At 42.6% G+C, this 8,122-nt stretch overlaps 1 long non-coding RNA gene across 1 annotated transcript in view; it reads left to right on the top strand.

The window, feature by feature from the left end:
- Window positions 1-8,122, top strand: part of LOC144221788 (uncharacterized) — a 19,633-nt gene that overhangs the window by 870 nt on the left and 10,641 nt on the right. The window contains exon 2 of the long non-coding RNA XR_013332178.1: window positions 52-196. This is a non-coding gene — a long non-coding RNA (uncharacterized LOC144221788). The remainder of the gene's footprint in view (window positions 1-51; window positions 197-8,122) is intronic.

The following is an 8,122-nucleotide window of genomic DNA, read 5'->3' on the forward strand; positions in this document are numbered from 1 at the left end:
GGGGACTGATGAGGCGGGAAGTCCTGGAACTTTATTTTTCTCGTTCTCTAGGGAGAGCCATGGATTCCATTTAGAGATAAGCCAGCCTGGATTTGTCAAGCTTCAGCCCCCGAGTTGTGCCCGTCATCCTACAGGCCGAGAAGAGGGTGAGAGCTGAAGAAACTTGCTTCACCAGAGAACCATAAAAAACACAAAGGTCAGCAAAAATCCTTAGTTTGGGGCAGCCACTGCCACTTACTAGAGGATCAGGGCTCTGTCGAGAAGAGCTTGAGGCCGGAAATGTGCTGTGTGAACAGGGCTCTCAGTTCAGAAAGGAGGCTTTTTTTTTTTTTTAAGACAGCATATGGCGTACATTTTGTTTTGTTTTGTTTTTCTTTTTCTTTTTTTTCTTTTATAGTTTACTGTCAAGTTGGTTTCCACATAACACCCAGTGCTCATCCCAACGAGTGCCCTCCTGCATGCCCATCTCCTCTCTTCCCCTCTCCCCCACCCCCATCAGCCCTCAGTTTGTTCTTGGTACTTAAGAGTCTCTTATGGTTTGCCTATGCCGTGCATTTTTAAAAATAGTTCACAGTCCCCAAGTGAGGAAGCTCCTATCTTCAAGGCAATCTCCTCATATCAGTGACTTGTCAGGTTGTCTGTGCTGTAGACAGAGCAGGGCTGGCCAGACTCTGGCACGTGTTAATGGTGTAACCTCGGAAACGTTAAACTCCCCAAGCTTCGATTCCCTCATTCATAAAACAGGGGTGATAATGCCAGATTCACAGGGCTTTCACAGGATTTAATTGGAGAAGATGTTGAGTAAAACACTGAGGCCAACACTGGACTGGGTGAGTGTCACACCCATTATCATTGTTATAATGAATCCCTTCCTCATAATGACCATTTCCTGAATAGTTTAATCACCATTTACCTCCAAACCATTCAAACCAGAGAGCCTCAATAACTTCAGTGCAGCACCATACCTAGCCCAGAGCTGAGCTCAGTGCATTCCTGCCAGGCATCCTGCTCGGCACTGAGACACAGGGGTAACCGAGGTGCTTCCTTGAGGATGTCTGATAAACACATGTTTATTGTTGCACATTTCCATCAGTGCTGTGAAGAAAAAGTTGGTGGTTCTCAAAGTGTGGTTCCTCAGACCAGGATACTATCACCTGGCAACTTGTAGGAATGTAAATTCCTTGGCCCCACCCCAGACTAGTAAGTATCAACTTTGGGGGGAAGGAAGATATAGTATATACATTTCATTGTTTGCTTAGAGAGTCCCTGTCCCCCAAAAAGCATCCCAGGGCCTCCAGGTGATGCTGACCACTCTGTCAAGAAAACCTCAGCTCTACTACCTCTTTGGACCATGTACTTACTTGCTGCCTCACTGGCCTCCATGCTTTCTTTCCCCTTACTCGTTTACCCGTTTAAGTCAGTTGTTAACAGGGCAGCCAGAACTATCGTATTATATGCAACCAGATCTTGTTGCTACATGGCTCTTAGACTGCTAATAGCTCCCTCATTCATCCAGAATGAAAAGCAAAGTCCTTACAAGCTATCAAGGCAGTTCTCACTCCACCTTCTTCCTTCCCCTTCTGATATTGTGTCCTTCTACTCTCCCTCCCCCACCCCACTCACTTAGCTCCAGCCCCAATGGCTTCATTGCTGTGCTTCCAACACAACAGACACAATCCTACCTCAGGGACTTTGCACTACTCTTCCTATACCTGGAATGCCCTTCCTTCTGATATTCATGTGGCTTCATCTCTTACGTCTTCAAATCTGTACTCAAATGGTAACTTCTAAATAAAATTGTCACCTTCTTAACACTTTAACTCCCCAGAGAACAAACAAATTCCCACACAATGATCCTTCCACAAGCCCCATCCTATCCCTGGAGAAGGAGTCATCCACCTCCCCCCAATCCTCCACCAAGGTGTGGGTAAACTTTTGAAATTTCCCCATAAGTCTGAGAGTGAAAATGCTGGGAAGCCCTGACCTCAGCCTCCTGAGGTTTCTCTGTGGAGGAAATGAAAGCCGAAATCATCACCCTACTCTACACAGTGCCCTCATGCTTGGTTTTGCTTGTCACTGTGGTTGACCTTATCCTCCTAGTCCAGGAGACAAGTTTCTGACAGCCTGGAATATCCTATCATGAGGGCTTGTTTTGCTGTTCCTAAAAAAGGCCAGCCATGGGCTTGAGATCCAGGTAATGGGAGCCCTGGGCCAGTGGAACTGGGCAGTGCTGAGGCGAGGCCTGCCAGATAATGGAAATGACTAGGGTGTTCCATGCGTGGAGTCTGGTGCTCCGCTCAGAGGATAGATGTCTCTGCACACAGAGCCTGGGGAACAACTCCTCACTCTGGCCTTGAGTTCACACAGCTAGGGAAGGGCTCTAGAAAGGGGAGGCTCTAAGTTTTGAAAACGTCCCCTTTATTTGCAAGGAGCAGTTAGATATGCTGTTCTGTATACTATAGAGAAGTTTATTTATTTTTGAGAGAGAGAAGGAAGGACTAGAGAGAGAGGGAGACAGAGGATCCAAAGCAAGTTCAGTGCCATCAACACAGAGCCTGATGTAGGTCTTGACCTCACGAGCCATGAGATCATGGCCTGACCCTAAGTCAGACGCAACCGCCTGAACCACCCATGCACCTGGGGCCTAGTTTGGTTTTTAAATGTTCTCTTTCCACAAGTAATATATTAATCCATTGTGTTGTGAAAGATTTGAGCAGCACAAAAGTACACAGGGTAAAATATGAACATCCTTCTTGATATAAACCATCATCTCTGCCCCTGTTCCCGGCTTGGTGTATGTTCTTATATATAAGCCCTTTCTCTCAATATTTGCACACACATACATGTATATGCATATGTATTTAGACACATTTGTGTTTATGTGTGTTTTCAGTTTTATAGAATTGAAATTGTATAAAAGGTAATGGTCACATGATTTGCTATTTTCACTGATCAGAATAAGTTGAGATCTTGAGAATGCTTGCATGACAGAGCATACAGAGGGAATCCAGGGTGTTCTTTTGGTTGGAATGAACCATGACAGATTTCATGGTTCTGATAGACCACACATCCTTGCACATGTATCTTAGTGCATATTGTATATATTTAGAAAGGTAGATTCTTAGAAGTGGAGTTGCTAAATCAAAGGGAGTTACAAATGTTGATATAGATTCTTGAATTGACCTCCTAAAGACTTTACCAATATATATCTCCTCAGCTGGTCCTAGTTCTTTACCTGGTGGGGGTGACCCAAATCTGCTTTCTTAAAGGGTCTGGCCACCACAGTTCTACCTGGATTGAATTGTCATAGTTTGCCACATAGTCACAGGGCATGATAGTTTGCCACATAGTTTGCCACATAGTTTGCCCTTAGTCACAGGGCATGATAAACAAAGAGTCCTCCTAAGAGATCTCATGTACTCCAGACTTACTCTTCCTTACCTGTCTTCTGGTTTTTATTATTTCCATCGGAAAGTTAGTTGTAATTCTAAGTGCCACTTTGACACATTGTCTATTCTCTATGGCTGTTTTAAGATTTTTTTAATGGTATTCTGCAGTTTCATTGGAATATATATGAATGTGGATATCTTTCCATTTACTTTGCTTGAAATTTATTGAGAGTCCTGGATCTGGTGTCTTTTAAAAATTCCAAGACATTCTCAGGCAGGTAGATAGGTAGGTAGGTAGGTAGGTAAGTAGGTAGGTGGATAGATAGATAGATAGATAAATAGATAGATAGATAGATAAACAGACAGATATGCGTTTTTTCTGAACCATTTGAGAATAGGTCATGGACATCATACCCACTTTGCTCCAAATACTTCACTGTGCATTTCCTAAGAGCAAGGATTTTTTTCTCTTTCATAACCACAGTGCAATTTTCAAAATACAAACATTTTGCATTGATATAATACTATTTTCTAATCCACAGTCCCATATTCAAATTTCATCAGTTGTCTCAATTAAAGTATTTTATAACTACTTTTTCCTGATCCAGTATCCAGTCCAGAAACACACTTTGCATTTTTTTGTCATGTCTTTTTCCGTCTCTTTTAAAAGTTCCTCAACTTTTCTTTTGCCTGAAGTTCTTGACCTTTACCAGTTATTTTGTAAAATGTCCCTCAGTTGGTGTTGCCTGATATTTCCTCATGATTAGATTCAGGTTATGCAATTTTGACAGGAATATCACTGAAATGATGTATTCTCAGTAGATTATATCAGAAGGCACATGATGTCATTCTGGCCCATTACTTTGACCACTTGGTTAATGTGTTGTCTGATATATTTCCTTGCTGTAAAGTTACTATTTTTCCCTTTGTGATTAATAAGAAATTTGAAAGGAAGATACTTTGAAATGATGTGAATTTCTGGTTCCTACTCAAACTTTTATCCACGAGTTTGATTACCCACTGATGATTTTCTAACTACTCTTCCTTTCATATTTAGTTGGATTCAACCATAAGGAGACTTTTCCCTTTTCTCCTATCTACTTTTTTCATTTATTTATATCTGTATAGATTCACTAATTCTTATTTTATTCAGTGGGGTATAATCTTTTACTATCAATATATATGTTCACCCTCAAAATGTATTTGGGGGTATTTGAGATTTGGCCAGTGGGAGCTTCTTCTGCTGGTTCCTGTGTTCTTTTGATGGGTCTCTAGCACTCATTGAGCATTTTCTTTATGAAACAACAATAGTTATATCTCCTCTTGTACATTTCTGTTGCAGCCTACAATCAGCCCTTTTTCTTAGGAACCCCAGTCCCTTTTAGTGGAGAATAGTATTTAGAAACTGAGATTTGGGAACTAGATGTGTTTATCGCTACTGTGATGTAATTGACTCTAGGACCTCTCAGAAGACGAAGTAAGGAAATAATGTATTTGTGTATGTATATGTCTGTGTACTTATATGTGTGCAAACACACATACATCTGTAAAATCTATGAATTTAGATAAATACCTCTGATTCCAATCCCACACCATTCCTTCCTCATTACCTATTTGTAAATCCATTCTCTGACAGCAAGAAACCTAACTTCCATTATCTTGAATGCATCTGCTTATTTGCTCAATCTTTCCATTGTTAAGCAAGTTCTTGGCCCTGCTTGCTGAAAGCTCAGACCCAGACACACCAATCTCCACCCTAACTCCCTATTTTCAGGCATGTCAGCCAAAACTCTGCCTCCATGCAAGGCAAAATGCAGTGGGGTTGAGGACAGAATAGGAGGGGGTCTAGAGCAGCACAGAACAGTCCAGATATTGAGAAGATGTGTTAGACACCTCTAATCTCTACCTGACAGCCCCACTCCACCACAGTCTGATTCTCTCCAGCCACCCACTGAAGGAATGAGCTAGAATCTCTCTACCTCCAAGGCTTTCCTCAACTTTCTTTCCCTTCTAGAGGCCTTGCAAACCTCTAATTCCAGTCTGTTTTTTCTGCAGAGGAGTTAAGCTATCTCTTTGTTTTATATTCTCAACTGTTCACCTTCTGCATCCACTCAGGTGTTTTACCAAATAGAGAGCTCTGTGCTCAGGAGGAATGCATGCTTTTGGGGAAGATGCAGCTGCAGTATGTTATGATTTTAAATATTAGCTTTCCTCCCTCTATGCTACAATTATAATTATGACTGAAATATGCCTAGGAGAGATGTGACAGTCCAGACATGTGTGTTAAATGTATCATTCTGGTGAAGAATTAAAGGATGGATTGGAGGAAAAATGGTAAGACCAGAGGCTGGGGATCCAGGCAGCATGACTTTTCAATATCTAAGTGAGAGAAGAATGAGACTGAACAGGAAGGGCAGGGCAGTGAGGATGGGAACAGGGAAACTACTATGAGAGATATTTATGGGATAGAATCAGTAGGCTTGATGATAGATTGCATATGGTTGGCTGAGGGCAGGGAGGTAGAGGTGTGGGTGGGGAGGGAGGGGACTGGAATGGATCCCAAGTGTTTGGACTGGGAAAAGGTAGAAGTGGTGCCTAACCCTCCTCACCGTCCTCCTTCTCCTTCTGCTACTGCTAATGATGGGGCCATTTGTTGAGCATGGACAGTGCGTCAGAAACTCTGATGAATGCTTGACATACGTCATCAGACATAATGAGACCATTTAATCCTATAGTGATTGTATTATCATCCAGTTTCCCAGATAAGGATGCAGTAACTTCTCCAAGATTTCACAGATAGCAAAAGGCACTTTGTGCAACTTTAGATTCTGAAATAGTGATTTTAGCTTGGGGCACACCGAGTTTGAGGTTCCTGTGAAATGTCCTGGCAGAAATGTCCTGCCAGCAGATGAAAATGTAGGTCTGAGCTCAGCAGAAAACCTGAAGTAGATGTACAGCTATTCCACACAGAGGTGGCAAGAGACACCAGGTGGTTAGCCTGGGAGGAATGGGGGAAGCTTATGGAGAAGGAGGGGAAAAGAGGGCTGAGATGTAATGCTGGCCACATCAACATAAAGGACAGGAGAGGAAGAGAAACTCCAGAAGAGAAGTGAGTGAGGAGAACCCAGAAAGTGCAGTCCAAGGAAAGTGGTGCATCAGGAGAGCAGTGGCCTGGCATGCTAAATACTGCTGAGTAAGCCAAGCACTGAGGCAGGCCCAACATATCTGTCCACCAAGGTCGCATCACTGAGGGAGAGCGGCAGGCAGAAGGCTGAGTGCACAGGTGAAAGCACTAAGGAGAAGCAAGGACGTGGAGATAATGAGCACCAATGCCTTCGAGAAACCTGGTGGAAGAGTAAGGAGAGAGAACACAATATCTAAATGGGGATTACAGAGAATTTTTTTAAGATGGAAAAATATAAGTTGTTTCTAAGCTGAAAGGAATGTGCCAAAACAAGGGGGAGAGGTCAAAGATGCAAAGACTAGGAGGAGGTAAGTCTGAAAGAGGCAGGAAGGGTTGGTTNGAGTGGGGAAGAGGGGGTCCAGGTGGGTTCCGACACGGATACCTTCATGGGGTAGACAAATAGCAGAAGGAAGCTAAGAAAACCCACATTTGGTTGCTTCCATTTTCTTTTTTAAATCTGAAGGAGAGTCATTTCTGAATTAGAGCACAGAGGAATAGTATAGACTTGGAGGTTTGTTTAAAGGGTTGAATGTATGCAGTTGCTGGCGAGGTGGATGGAAGATGGTATTGACCAGGGATCTTTAAGTTCTTCTGGGCATTGTTGAGAGTAAGACTGAAACTGAGTAGTGAAGGGTGTGAGGTCATACTGATCTGTGTAGTGAGCAGTCTGTTTGCAAGAGGAAAGAGGATGGCCTGTGGAATAATTCACATTTGGATGCAGATCTAGAGCAGTGGAAGGAAAAAGGAACAAGGTTGTAGAGGACGTCTAAAGTACTACATCATGGCATCTATCTTGTATGGTTCCCAAGTGAAACCAGAAAGGGCTAAAGTAGAATGAGACACTTCTGCTTAAAGATGTCAGACTGAATGCCATTTTTATCTCTTCAGTCTCCCATGCCCTACTAACATGGCAGGCGAGGGATTTTTTTCTTACGGGTATAAACCCAAAGAACAAAAGGGAAATGGCAGTAGAGACAACAATAACTATATTTTGAAAGCTGAAAACAGATGATCAGTGGCAATTGACTAAAACCAAAGTTAGGAATTGAGGCACTAGGTTAGCCCTGAATGGGAGAATGCAGGATGGGCTAAGAACTGGAGGATTGACTGAGAAGCATTTAGATCCTGGGGTATATTCTCCCCAATCTGAGCACAAAAGTTTATGATCTGGAAAGGCTAAAATGGAGGTCTTTGGACTGGAAGACATCAGGTACTGATGAGAGCCGAGACACCATACTAAAAATAGGAAGATAAAGTCAAAGTCTATATACTGATCAGAGTCTGTTCTCTAGTTGCCTTCCTACATTCAACTCCCAGGATGCTGGGAACCAGGTAGGAGATTGGAGATTTTTCTCAGGGAATCTGAGCAGTCCAGAAGAAACTATCAAAAGATACTGATATTTGGTACTCCCTCCACCTTTATTACTCTAAGTCAAGGTCACCAGGCAACAATCGTATTTTTAAACTGCACTCCTAAATAGGAAAGACAAAGCAAGGCCACTAGACATTTGAGGCAGCTCTTCAAAATGAAAGACAAAGACCAAAATAA

The sequence above is a fragment of the Crocuta crocuta genome, unplaced genomic scaffold (genome assembly GCF_008692635.1).
Source record: "Crocuta crocuta isolate KB4526 unplaced genomic scaffold, BGI_CrCroc_1.0 scaffold580, whole genome shotgun sequence".
NCBI classification, from domain to species: Eukaryota; Metazoa; Chordata; class Mammalia; order Carnivora; family Hyaenidae; genus Crocuta; species Crocuta crocuta.